This window comes from Schistocerca cancellata, chromosome 2, assembly GCF_023864275.1.
Source record: "Schistocerca cancellata isolate TAMUIC-IGC-003103 chromosome 2, iqSchCanc2.1, whole genome shotgun sequence".
Lineage (NCBI taxonomy): Eukaryota > Metazoa > Arthropoda > Insecta > Orthoptera > Acrididae > Schistocerca > Schistocerca cancellata.
In genome coordinates, this window is record NC_064627.1 from 150431935 (window position 1) to 150446962 (window position 15028).

At 43.7% G+C, this 15028-nt stretch overlaps 1 protein-coding gene across 1 annotated transcript in view; it reads right to left on the reverse strand.

Annotated features, from left to right (window-relative positions):
- Window positions 1-15028, reverse strand: part of LOC126152040 (neutral ceramidase-like) — a 243401-nt gene that overhangs the window by 26962 nt on the left and 201411 nt on the right. The gene's annotated exons all lie outside the window — the stretch shown is intronic.

Below are 15028 nucleotides of genomic sequence, written 5' to 3' on the forward strand. Positions count from 1 at the left end.
TTGGCGCCATCACTAACCGCAAACATGGCAGGGTCGTTTGCGCACTTGGTCCCAGCAGGTGAATGGGAATACCAGTCTCCCTAACCCCTCCGCTACGGTTCCGTGCTCTCTTGCAGATGTAGTAAGCAAACAATAGCCTGTGCTTCTCCACTGTCCCACACAGAACTGTCGTAATTTCGAAAGTGTCCTACAGAAATATTTTAGCATCAAAGATAGTTAAGTTTTAACCTCATGTCCATAAAGAAATTGTTAAAGATGGACCTCACGCTATGACAGGACAAAGCCAAGAAGGCAATCGGCCACCTTCTTTCTAAATGAACTCTCCTATTATTCACCTAGATCGATGCAGAGAAACTGAAGGAAAAGTAAATCTGGATATTTGGACTGTGGTGTGAATACAGCTGGCACCTCGAATTAGATATTGTCCTCCTTATTCGGTAAAAGTGTCAAGTCAACTACTTTTTCTTGACTAGTAGCTTTATCTCATGGTTTTTTCGTCACTGATTTCCAAACTGACCTCAGCTTACTTTCCCTCATGTAAATTGTTTTCACTACTGTCTTCGTCATAAACTAGAAAGTTAGAGAAGTGCATATAATTGGAATGAGATGTAATTTCATTTATTAATGTGAACACAGGTTTTATCGACGTTTATTGAAAAACGCCTCTTTATTACGCACGAATTATGTGTCAAGTAGCTTCCTCCTCGTTAAAAGCATCTGAGCTGTTAGACTCATTCCTCACTGAATTGCCTGTTGTACCTCTCGGTGAAGTGACCTACAGTTGCTTCTCGCTCAAAGGTTCAGCGAAGATGTCAAAGTGGCTGTCGCAAACGTGTATCTGCAGCCTGTCTCATAAGGCTTTCCAGCGTACGAAACATAACGATTTCTTTTCTTTGAGTCTGGAACCAGACAGTTCAACTTTTTCTTTTTCGGACCCAAATAATTTGATTCAATTTGTCTAAGGAGATTTGGTTCTAAATTGCATAAAGAGCGATGCTTGTCCTCCCGCATCAGATGGGATATCGCTACAAACGTTAAGGGTAATGTCCGCAGAAATTTCATATGTGCTCGATTGGGGACAGATCTGATGATCGAGCAGACCAAGACTGTTGTGCTGTTGGAAAACTTCCCCTGGAATGCTGTTCATGAATAGCAGCACAACAGGTCGAATTCCCCCCCCCCCCCCCACGCACAAATTTGCAGGGACAAATGTTTCTAGCTCGTAACATACGTGTCCATATCGCAGATCCAGAAGAGTGCTCCTGCTGTCATAAGAAATCACACCACAGACCATAGCTCCCGGCGTAGGTACAGTAGGTCTAGCACGCACGCAGGTTGGTTGCAGGCTCTCGAGTAGCCTCCTTCCAACCAACAGATGGCCATCACTGGCTCCAAGGTAGAACTGGCTGTCATCCGAAAACACAACAGACCTCCACCCTCCCCTCCATTGAGCTTTCGCTTGACACCACTGTAGTCGCAAATGGTGGTTGTTTGTGGTCGGTGGAACGCACGCTACATGGCGTCTAGCTCGGAGCTGCCCTGGAAGTAACCGGTTCTTAACAGATCGTTGTGTCACTGTGGTACCAGGTGCCACTCAAGTTTCTGCTGCAGAGGCGCCTGAGCCACACGCCAAACACGCTGGTCTTCCCAGTCTGTTGTGCCACTTGGCCCTCCGAAGCCCGGTCTTCTTGAGACCGTACAGTCTCATGACTACCGCCGCCAGGTTTGATGTACAATGGCTGCAAACTTGCCAAATATTTCCACAATATCGCATAAGGAACACCTAGATTCTCGTAGCCCTATTACACGACTTCGTTAATAGTGATCTGTTGACAATGGCGTCTTTCTCGTCTTAATGGCATTCTTAACTAACATCAACTCACTACGTCCAGTCTCAAAGGAAAGTAACGCTCACGACCGTTACAACGTGTATTTAAAGCTAATTTGATTCGCATCCTCATGGTGGCTTTGCTAGCGCTACTCGTATGCGACATCATCTTTCAGGTGTAGAAACACGTCACCAACTTTCCTTTTATTAGGACAACTCCTTCTTGGTATTACAATATTTTTTCCGTCAGAGCGATTAAATAAAATATACTTAAAATAGGCAAAATTATATGTTTTGAATATTGAGTGGAGATTGTAAAAAAAATTGGTGTTTTATGAGTCAGTTTTGATAATGCACCACACTAAAAAATCACAAAAATGCGGCGTATACTTATTAAAAATAGTTTTTTCGTGGTTGATATGTGTATTTTAACAGGATTCTCCTTGTCATACATTCGTCCATACAGAGCTGAACGCTTTTCTACGCGGCACAACTACGACTCTCATTTGTTAGTTCCCATCAATTGATTATTGCGATGAGTAGTTTTCGGTCAGGTAAATTTTTGTTAGTACTACGCCCTCTCCAGCGTTCATATTTTGTTTAACTGTTTTGTTCGACGCGTTTCAAGCAACAGGTCCGTTTTCAAAAACTATACAGAGAAGTTTTTGGCTAAAACTTCCTCGCAGATTAAAACTGTGTGCCGTACCGAGACTCGAACTCGGGACCTTTGCATCTCGTGGGCAAGTGCATTACCAGCATTTTTTAAAATAATAATGCACTGTACTTTATTAATATCAATAAAAATTTTAAAATATCAGCAACAGTCGTATGGAGCTATTGAATTCGCTCTGTTAATCTTATACAGATGACAGCTGAGATTATACATTTGACAACTCCGCCCTGTGCGGAGTAAAAATAGTAAAAAATTGCTGTCGATCTATTTATTCAAACAAAGGAGCGAAAACTGAAAACTGACGCAATGAAACAAACAAAAAATGGATTAACTACCCAGTTCTTTAAACGTGATAATGTTAATACTCACATTAATATAAATAGATTCTGTGATACCACAACATTCAGTAAGTGAAAATGTGTCGGAAAACATAAATAAAATACCTAGTAGTGATGACGCAATCTCAGAGTTGGAGTATTTATCTTTTAATGAAGAGAGTGACAAAATCTTAAGCTACTATGACGTTGAACCTATATCATTAAAGATTGACAGTGGGATAGGAAAACTGAGCCACCCAAGCACGGCTCACGACCCGTCCTCACAGCTTCAGTTCCGCCAGTATCTCGTCTCCTACCTTCCAAACTTCACAGCAGGTCTCCTGCGTACCTTGCAGAGCTAGCACTCCAGGAAGAAAGGATACTGCGGAGATATGGCTTAGCCACAGCCTGGGGGACGTTTCCAGAATGAAATTTTCACTCTGCAGCGGAGTGTGTGCTGATATGAAACTTCCTGGCACATTAAAACTGTGTGCCAGACCGAGACTCGAAATCGGGACCTTTGCCTTTCGCGGGTAAGTGCTCTACCATCCTTAACCTTTCTTCCAGGAGTACTAGTTCTGCAAGGTATGCAGGAGAGCTTCTGCGAAGTTTGGAAGGTAGGGGACGAGGTACTGGCGGAATTAAAGCTGTGAGGACGAGTCCTGAGTAGTGCTTGGGTAGCTCAGTTGGTAATTTCCCGCGAAAGACAAAGGTCCGGAGTTCGAGTCTCGGTCCGGCACACAGTTTTAATCTGCCAGGAAGTTTCATATCAGCGCACACTCCACTGCAAAGTGAAAATTTCATTCAAGTTTTTGGCTGCTACACGTCATTCTGTTTATCAGCCAGCAGTTGTCTCATCTTAGATAATTTTAACGTAGAACTAAGAAACATGTCGTTCTTTTACTGCAAAGATATAAAACGTATAACATGTCACACCATAAAAAGTTCATGAGTTGCTGAAAATCGAGTTGTGTTTAGAACAGCGTGCGACTAAAAGAGGAAAATGAAATACTGCGACCGAAGACTATATATAGTTTTCCTAAGGTATAAGTTACAGCCACGGCGGTTCCTTGTCGAAATGTCTGCTGAAATGAATAAATCTTTTGCTCTGAGTCATTTTCAGTTAGATATATCGTGTATCATAGCACCTGATTTATGTTAGGCGCTACAGTCTGGAATCGCGCGACCGCTGCGGTCGCAGGTTCGAATCCTGCCCTGGGCATGGATATGTGTGATGTCCTTGGGTTAGTTAGGTTTAAGTAGTTCTAAGTTCTAGGGGACTGATGACCTCAGCAGTTTAGTCCCATAGTGCTCAGAGCCATTTTTTGATTTATGTTAACTTAGTTTTCACATTACTTAAAATCTGATGGCTTAACAAAACTTAGAAGGTACTAATTCTAATTCTGTTGCATATACTTGCTGTATTATTCATCTAATCAACATTGCACTAAAATATGATTTAAAAAAAAAACAAAAACAAAGGGGTGGGTATGACGGGCAGTCTACATAATCGGTTAACGCTTACCTTGTCTTGTGTTATTTCATAAATCATCCCAGAATTAACAGTGCGACAATTAAGAACTTTACTCATCTACATACCCTCGGTTCTTATATGTTTCACCGTGAAACTGAGACCTTAAAATGTGTGAGGGTTTTGTGACATTTCTTCTTTTCAAATGGCTGTCTGCCGACTCGCTATCCGGCCTGCAGCCGCATCTTCCACTAGCGTAGAAATATTTCCGCCCAATAACGCGAGTTCCTCGCGTAGGATGGACGACGAACTTTTCGCAATAACCAGTACTGGAGAGTTCTCGACAGCAGGACCCAACCTCAGCTGGGCAAACAACTAAGCAATTCCCCTCCGAGCTGCCGTTTCAGGCGATCAACTTGTCTCATCTAAATCGTTTAAACTTCCGCGGGAGTTGTGATTATGCAGTGGCCTACCTTCATTGTTTGCAGTACATTTCTATGTTGTCCAAAATGACATGCGCAGATGAGACATCCGAGAACGTGTTTCTCAACAACACTAAATGCATAAAACTTCCTGGCGGTTTAAAACTGTGTGCCTCACGGGAACTCAAACACGCTACTTCAGCTTCTGAAAGCAAATGCGTTGTCGGCAGAGTTATCCAGGTCTGTCCTCACACCATTAGATCCACTAGTATCTCTCCCATAATTTTCGATCTCCACGAAAGTATATACACTTTGCGTTCTCGCTTCCCGCGCCCGGGTTCCCGGGTTCGATTCCCGGCGGGGTCAGGGATTTTCTCTGCCTCGTGATGATTGGGTGTTGTGTGATGTCCTTAGGTTAGTCAGGTTTAAGTAGTTCTAAGTCCTAGGGGACTGATGACCATAGATGTTAAGTCCCATAGTGCTCAGAGCCACACACACACACACACACACACAAACGGGCGCGCGCGCGCGTGCAGTACACACTAGCACCGCACTAAACAAAATATGACTAACTTCAGAAGTTATAGGCCGTAATTATTAATTAGTGACGCCTGTGGTAGCAACAAAAGAGGCTGTACCTCTGTTGTTTGAGCAGGGAGACAACAGGATTCCAAGCGGAATTTAAACAAAAATCTGCTATCGTTAGCCGTATGAAATACAAGAATTGTATTCGCACCATATGCACTAGTAATGAGCGTATGGCATTGGTGGCCGGGAGACCCCTCTCGGTGCGGTTCGGCCGCCGCTCCACAACTTCTTTAACGCACCTACGGCGACTTGCGAGTGAATGAGGATGAATGACACATATCACCAGTCATCTCGAGGCAGAGAAAATCCCTGACCCCGCCGGGAATCGAACCCAGGGAAGCGAGAACGCTACCGCAAGACCACGAGCCGCTTCCAAGACCAATATTCGCATTTTCGTACATAGTAAGACTCCAGCTGCACTATTTACTGGGGACAGTGAAAAGTTCCGAACCAGGAATTGAACGCAGATTTCCCTCCTTACGCCAGTGGTCGTTCAAAATGGTTCTGAGCACTATGGGACTTAACTGCTGAGGTCATCAGTGCCCTAGAACTTAGAACTACTTAAACAAAACTAACCTAAGGACATTACACACATCGATGCCCGAGGCAGGATTCGAACCTGCGACCGTAGCGGTCGCGCGGTTCCAGACTGTAGCGCCTAGGCCAGTGGTCGTCTTATACGCTTCGGCAGTCTGAACACGCTCCCAAGACAAGCCCAAGCTTCCACATGTCACCATTTTGTCTATATCCTAACAGGCACTGTGAATCCCGGACAGGTACAGACGTTTTGATTAAAGTCGCGGCGTTGTTTTTAGGCATGAAATACTGTACCGCAATGGCTGTGTTGGTTCAACGTGCTCTGACAGTGTCCTTCATACATGCACGCCACTATATTAGTGTGTTGTGTGTATTAAACCGGGGACCTAAAAACGACAGAGAGGCCTCGTCCCGCCGTAGCCCTCAGTGGTTCACAACCCAACAGGCCACAGCAGTCCACCCACCCCACCGCCGCCCCACAGTGAAACCAGTGTTATTATGCTGTTCAGTCCCCAGTGCCCCCCCCCCCCCCCCCCCGGGAACGTCTCATGCCAGACGAGTGTACTCCAAATGTTTCAAATGTTTGCGTGGTAGAGTAACTATGGTGTCCCCATAAGTGGTGACAATGTTTGCGCAGCAATCGCCGACATAGTTTAACTGAGACGGAATAAGGGGAACCAGCCCGCATTCGCCAAAGCAGATGGAAAACCACCTAAAAACCGTCCACAGGCTGGCCGGCACACTGGACCTCGACACTAATCCGCCGGGCGTATTCGTGCCGGGGCCGGCAAGCCTTCCCACTCTGGAAGCAGCGCGCAAGACAGTGCGGATAGCCGGGCTGGCAACTTTATTAGTACTTCACGCCTAAAAAGAAGGCCGCCACTTTAATCGTACGTTTCTCTCTGCAAAGGATACACAGTATATTTGTTAATATAGGATGTAGACAGAACGATGACGTATGTTAGTTTTGGTCTTTCCGCGGAGCGTGTTCAGATAGCCGAAGCAGTTAGGGCGAGAGCTCGCGCAAAGCGGGAAATGTTTAGAGCCCCGGTCCGTCACAAATTCTCATTGTCACCAATAAATAGTACAGCTGGAGCCTTACTATGTGCGAAAATGCGAATATCATTCTTGTAAGCAAAAAACTCTGTCTCTATAAGGCCACCTGCTAGTTATTAACCTCAAGTGTTTCGTTAAAACGCTATCCGGAACTGGAAATGAAATCCAGAATTTCGATGTTATTATATTCCATAGGATCAACGGCGCCAAGACAGTGTTCTACAACAGCAGTTTTGCCTGGATGCCGTATGCGCGTTTTCACACGTGCTCAGTTCTCCTGTGCTCCGCCGTCCTGATTATGTGACAAAATTATCGCAATGGATGCCGTAGATACCCGCCTTACGCAAACCAAGATCATCCTGTTTTTGGGTCATCAGTCTTCTGGATTGGTTTGATGCGACCCACCACGAATTCCTCTCCAGTGCCAACCTTCTCATCTCAGAGAAACGTTTGCACTCTACGTCCTCAGTTATTAGCTAAATGTATTTCTATCTCTTTCTTCCCTTGCAGTATGTCGTACCATTCTGTCGCTTTTTCTTGTCAGTGTTTCCCACGTGTTCCATTCATCGCCGATTCTGCGGAGAATCTCCTCATGCCTTACCTTATCAGACTACCTAATTTTCAACATTCTCCTGTACCTCCACATCTCAAATTCTTCGATTGTCTTCTGTTCTGGTTTCCACGCAGTACATGTCTCGCTACTGTACAATGCTGTCCATAGAAACGTACATTCACAGTAATTTCTTTCTCAAGTTATGTTTGATACTAGCAGAATTCTCTTGGCCAGAAATGATTTTCACGCCAGTGCTAGTCTCTTTTTTCTGTCTTTCTTGCTCCGTCCGTGACGAGTTATTTTGCTGCCTAGATATAAGAATTCCTTAACTTTGTCTGTCTCGTGATCCCCATTTGTAATGTTAAGTTTCTCGCTGTTTTCATTTCTGCTGCTTCTTATTACTTCGGCCTTTCTGCGATTTCTGTCAATCCATATACTGTATTCATCAGACTGTTCATTCCATTCAACACGTCCTCCAATTCTTCGTCATTTTCGCTGTGGATAGCAATGTCATCAGCGAATCTTATAACTGACATCTTTTCACCCTGTATTTTAATCCAACTCTTATACGTTTCTTTTATTTCCCTCATTGCTTCTTCGGTGTATAGATTGATCAACAGAGATGAAAGACTACATCCCCGTGTTATACCATTTTTAATCTGAGCACTTCGTCCTTGGTCCTGCACTCTTATTACTTGCCTTTCCCTACAGCATAGCCCTATTTTTCTCAGAATTTCGAACGTCTTGCTCCATTTGATATTGTGAAACGATTTTTCCATATCGTCATATCCTGTGAACGTGTCTCGATTTTTCTTTAGTCTTGCTTTCATTAATAGCCGCAACGCTAGCACTGCTTCTCTGGTGCCTTTACCTTCGTAAAGTCAAACTGATCGCCATCTAACAGATCCTCAATTTTCTTTTCCATTATTGTATGTATTATTCTTGTTACCAACTTGGATGCATGAGCTGTTAAACTTTTTGTCGATAATTTTCGCACTTCTCGGCTTTTGCTATCTTCAGGATTGCGCTGATGATGTTCTTCCGCAAGTCTGATGGTCTGTCGTCCGTCTCATACATTCTACACACCAAGACGAACAGTCGTTTTTGTGGTATACACCACTTCTAACAAACACCGAACAACACGCTCCAGTACGCGGCCGCCAAATACATCGCTGGCCGCACTTCTCTGGGCGGCCCGCTGCTTCCATCGCTGGCCGTCTTCACACGCACGCTCCCTTACTTGGCCGAGAAATACATCGCTGGCCGCACTTCTCCGGGCGGCTCGCAGCTACCATCGCTGGCCGCCTTCGCGCGCGCGCGTTGTCAGCACACGGCAATTGGCTACGCCAGGAAACATTGCGATTGGTTTTCCCTTGAAAACAGCGACCCCAGCCGACGGCTCCATTAACTAGCAAGCCTTATATAAACCCGGCTGCCGCTGCAAACGACGATTCTCATCGGGAGGTGCAGTACGCCGTGTGCCAGCTGCTTGTGGATGACTCGCCGCACCACTCGAGGTTACCTGGCTGCTCAGCGGAAAATCTTGCGACTTCACTTGGAGAGACTGAACTTCACTGGACCTGGGAATAATTACGGGACGTCCACCCTACCATTCGGACATTGTGTAAGTAGGCTGTTTAGGTTCTTATATTGGTAACGCCGCCGCCACGTAGCGCTCTCTGTATGAAAATCACTGGCTGTGCTGTGTGCAGTCTGTGGCTAGTTTGCATTGTTGTCTGCCATTGTAGTGTTGGGCAGCGGCAGCTGGATGTGAACAGCGCGTAGCGTTGGGCAGTTGGAGGTGAGCCGCCAGCAGTGGTGGATGTGGGGAGAGAGATGGCGGAGTTTTGAAATTTGTAATACTGGATGGCATGAACTGCTATATATATTATGACTATTAAGGTAAATACATTGTTTGTTCTCTATCAAAATCTTTCATTTGCTAACTATGCCTATCAGTAGTTAGTGCCTTCCGTAGTTTGAATCTTTTATTTAGCTGGCAGTAGTGGCGCTCGCTGTATTGCAGTAGTTCGCGTAATGAAGATTTTTGTGAGGTAAGTAATTTGTGAAAGGTATAGGTTAATGTTAGTCAGGGCCATTCTTTTGTAGGGATTTTTGAAAGTCAGATTGCGTTGCGCTAAAAATATTGTGTGTCAGTTTAAGCATAGTCCTGTATAAATGTTCTAAGGGGACGTTTCAATTGGTATAACCAAACTTTAATTCTACGTTACTTCTGAGTGTGAGCATGGGTAGACGCTTGGCTAACATAATTGTTAAAAAGTGATTTGTGATTTAATAAACCAGACTGAAGAGGTTATTGTTTTATTCCTGGTTATAACAGTTTTGTTGCCACTTCCCCCAATGATTTTAGAATTCCGATGGGATGCTATCCATCCCTTCTGCCCTATTTCAACATAAGTCATCCAAACTCTTTCAAATTTTGATTCTAATACTCAATCGTCTATCTCTTCCCTGTCGACCCCTGCTTTTTCTTCTGTCACGTCATCATACAAGTCTTTCCGCTGGAAGAGGCCTTCAGTGTGCTCTTTCCAACTATCCTCTGCATTTAACAGTGGAATTCCAATTGGACTCTTAATGCTACCACTCTTACTTTCAATTTCATTAAAGGATATTTTGAATTTCCTCTATGGTCAATCCGTCCTTCCAATAATCATTTCTTTTTCGATTTTTTCACATTTTTCATCATCCTTTACACACCCAAAAGGGTGTTCGAAAAACGCATTTCACATCACGATTCCGCAAAATACGAGAAATCCTGTAGTAAATGCTTCCTGCGTAAGGCATGTGGCTGCCTAAGACGTTTCTCATCTCATTTCCTATAAGTTGTTTTGACATTTATCACACCACGAGACATTCGTATATCACCTTGATTGCCTTTACGGAGAGGACATGTATCGTTGTTTGCGGAAGTTGGATAGGCGTCGCAGTTGCTGAATGAGATTGTAATGTGTGTGAAATCTTATGGGACTTAACTGCTAAGGTCACTAGTCCCTAAATTTACACACTACTAAACCTAAATTATCCTAAGGACGAACACACACACCCATGCCCGAGGGAGGACTCGAACCTCCGCCGGGACCAGCCACACAGTCCATGACTGCAGCGCCTGAGACCGCTCGGCTAATCCCGCGCGGCAAGATTTTAATGGTCTCTTTCGTTTTTGTTATGGTGTCGAGACCATGAAACTTTCCATCGTTTCTGAAAGTCATGCACTGTATTAAATCTTCTGCCCCAATCGCATCTAGCAGCGCGCTGATTTAGCTGTTGGTCCTAAAAGAATTAATTTCAGTTGCCGAAAATTTGATTTTGTTTCCAGTGAATTATCTCGGCTTCATTTAATAACTGCACTGAAATTTCAGCATTTTTTCAGAAACGTGTTTTTCGGCCAGCGTTTTTAGGGTCTGTAAACGATGATTATGTTTTGCGAAAGGTTGCGTAAGTCTGATGTCTAGCGTATCCGTTGTAGATGTGGCATGTCACACATTGAGACTGCGGAGGACAGGTGTCTTGCGCTTAAGCGTGACACACAGTTACGACAACCAAATAAAGGTGCTATTGCAGAACATTGCCTTAGCACCGGTTATCCTATGGTATATGCCAGCATGGAGAATCTGGCATGCGCTTTCCTGTATGGGATGGTGTTATGATGGAAGTAGTTTAGATTAAATCAGCAACTGACCTATAAGTGGAGAGGTTTCGCTTGAATTTTGCTTCAGATCTTACTGTCTCCTCGGTCAAAGAACAAGAGAGCAGGGTTAAGGCTAATTTACCCGTTGTAATTAATATTCACTATACAGAAGGAATCACCTAAAAGTTGCACCGCAAATATTGCGGAAACGGAAAGTGTCATTGATTTACAGTTCTCACAGGTTGGATTGATAGTCAGGAGCCCGTATTGTTAGCCAATAAGCAGATTGTAATAATACATAGAAAGTGTATTTTTTTGTGAAAACATACACTTTTCAAATGAAACAACGCCTATTGAAATTAACAAACTGCTGGTGGTCATTTTGAACACAACCTGTGCTGCTCGAATGTCTCGTTACTGGTCAGAATGCACACAACTAGTGTATGCATTTGTTCTTTGGTGTGTGCTATCGGTGGTACTGAACAAGTGTAGTGGTGGGACCTTTTCAAAATACGACCCTCACTAGAATTGGTTGGCTCTGAGCACTATGGGACTCAATTGCTGTGGTCATAAGTCCCTTAGAACTTAGAACTACTTAAACCTAACTAACCTAAGGACAGCACACAACACCCAGCCATCACGAGGCAGAGAAAATCTCTGACCCCGCCGGGAATCGAACCCGGGAACCCGGGCGTGGGAAGCGAGAACGCTACCGCACGACCACGAGATGCGGGCCTCACTAGAATTTTGCAGTAAACAGCACTGATATTTTAATTTATCCTACTTTTTGTCTGTTAATGCCAATATGTGTTGTTCCACTTTAAAAAGTTTATGTTCGTACAAAAAATACACTTTCTAAGTATTATTACAAACTATTAATTGCCTAAAAATAGGAGCCCCTGACTATCAATCCATACCTGAAAAACCGCACATTAATACTAGTTTCTGTTTCCGCAATATCTGCGTTACACGTTTTAGATGATTCACTCTATAGATCTGACGGTGCCTCTGGTATTTACTGTGTGTGTGTGTGTGTGTGTGTGTGTGTGTGTGTGTGTATGTGTTGTCTTTCGGCATATACCACGCATACCGAGGTTTTAAATTTCCTTGTAAGGCGTTCTCTCGTTGCAGTTGTGCCTTGAAAATGACTGGTTGCATCTGTAGAAATATCGGCGGTTGTCGAAAACATTACCAGGCTGCATTGCCGGAAGTTGTGTAAACATTTTATACGCCGAATTAAACTCAAGTTCTGCTTCACGGAATCACATCTGTATAACTTTTGCGATTAACACTCCTGGACGAAAGGATATTGCGGGGAAGTGTCTTAGCCACAGTCAATGAGATTTTTTTCCAGAATATTTCGTTCTGGAAATGAACTGGACATTTGCAAGAGACGTGAAGTAAATTGCCCATCCGTACTCTGCAAGACACCACCCTTTGGCGTGCGGCGGAGATTACGTCTGTGAGTCATCGTTTGGGCGCTGATGACAGCGCTGTCGAGCACCCCACAAACCAAAAATCATCATCACGAGCCCTCTTTCCTAGTCTGACCGCGATCAGTGTGTCGGAAGAGCAATTATCAGTATGCCTCCATATGATTTCTAATTTCTTTGACTTTCCCGGCGGAGCGTCGAGACCTCGCTCGGGCATGGGTGTGTGTTTTGTCCTTAGGATTATTTAGGTAAGTAGTGTGTAAGCTTAGGTAGTGATGACCTTAGCAGTTAAGTCCCATAGGATTTCACACATTTGAACATTTTTTTGACTTTCCCGTCACGGTTAGTTCGCGAGTTTTACGTGGGCCGGCGTAATACGTTGCTTGGCACTTCCTTGAACGCATGCTCCTGGAATTTTAGTAACAAACCTTACCTTGAAGCGCAAAGCCTCTGTTGTAGCTTCTTACACTGGAGTTTGCTAAGGATCTCCACGAAGCTATCACGCTAGCTAAGTGAACCGAAAATGTTAAGATCTTCTTCGTATTTTCCTAACTATCAGGTGGCTCAGAATGACAACCAATTCTCAATAATCTGTGGCAGAAGGGTTTTCTATAAGATGCCTCCTTCGTGGGTGAATTACATTTGCAAAGGATTCTGTTTATTGTTTACTTGTTTTACAGAATGAATCATAAGTACCTCTAGCGTTTCAGAAGACGGCTTCGCAAAAACTACAAGACATACGGAAAACAAAACACGTAGAAGTCGACAGAGGATTTCTCCAAGTTGTTATCTCGTATTACCTCTGTTCAGAACGGTTAACGTCTCTGATGCGCCAAACGTCAATACGTGAGAGAAATTCATCGAAGTCGCTGTTACTAGCTCATAAAGAAGCAACTACGAAAAGTCACTTTGGAAGATCGAAGTCATTCGATGCGATTATAAGGTGCGAATGATTTGTTTACATTATCTTACTTGCCTGCCACCTAGCGGTGCACCGTGCAGCTATTGCACACCGTGTATTACGGATCGAAACTTCTATATCATTGATGTGTGTCATTTTTCTGCAAGTTTTGTAGTTTTCTTGCAGCCGAGTTCTGAAACTCCGGAAGTACTTACGAATAACCTGTACAATCAGTCCTTTACGGTCGTTCCTTTTTAGGTCGCTTCAGACCGTTACTCAGGCATACTGCACAGTTGAGAGGCGTATAGTAGAAGAATAATACGTTTTTCCGCCAGTTTATGCGCAACACGTATATATTTACTTTGAGGGGCACCTAGAAGTCCCTGCACCAAGTGTCGGTCGTCCGCAGATCTTCCTGCATATATCAACTGTTTTATAGAGACACAATCTTCCTACTCACAGCAGCATCATCCAAAAAACTTCCATGGACCTACCGACACTACCCGCTATTTAACGGCCTTTGGTTCTTGTAATATGGGTCGATAGCCTATATGTGTTATTTAAGGAACGTCATTTTTTCCTTTTATAGCTGTACGTGCAAGCGGAAAATGACGTCCTTTAAACACAGTTGACATTTCTCGTTTGGATACTTCTACAGTTACTTTTACATTTGTCGATTTCACCCTGTTAAAAACATGTTGAATTCTACCTGTGAGAGTGGCGTAGCTGGTCTCTTAACTCTTAAGCATTTTGTGTTCATGCTACAGTATCGAACCACATCGAATGCCGTACCGAAGTCAAGGAACATGCGTTCAACACTTGTGCGCATATTTTCTCTCTTCCTCATCTCACGGTGCTTGTAACGATGTACTACGATTCGGTAACTGGTAAAACAGATTTCAGAGAAAACATTTCCCGTAACCCCGCAACTAGCAACAGTGGAACGTATTTAACGTATTTAAAAATGATGCGTAAGTAGAAGATGGCAATGAAAATAAGTATAAATTAATGACCAGTATAATTACAGTAACATATTTTGAACATCAGTCTGGTGATTGGTCTGGGCCGACTCTCCAAGACTTACACTCCTGTGCCATCTTCTTCATGTAAAAGTACCACTAAACACCTAACGTCTTTAACGACATGTTAGATATATTCCATTCTCTGACTTGACCTATTGATTTCGTCCTCCATGGTTCCCTCTAGTACTGTAGAAGCTGTTCGTTAACAGATGTTCCAACACTAACAATTTCTCTAAGTAGTGTCTTCAACATATTCGTTTCAACTTGGATTCTATGGAGAGCAACACATAATCTTCAACATCCATCCGTTCGATTCTGCAGTTTTCCACAATCCATGATTATCTACACACAGGTTTCGCTGAAATGAGGGAGGGCAATGTCTGATACTAGTAGACTGCTTTTACCGAAGAATACATGCATACCCTTTGCCAGTCTGCGTCCTATGTCCTTTTTTAGTGCATCTTACGTTATTTTGCCACTGAAGAGTGATTATCCATGTAACGTACTCTTGTTCTCTCTTATGTGTTAAACGACGTAACAATAGTTCTGTTTGCTAACTGGTTTGACGTCTTCCCACA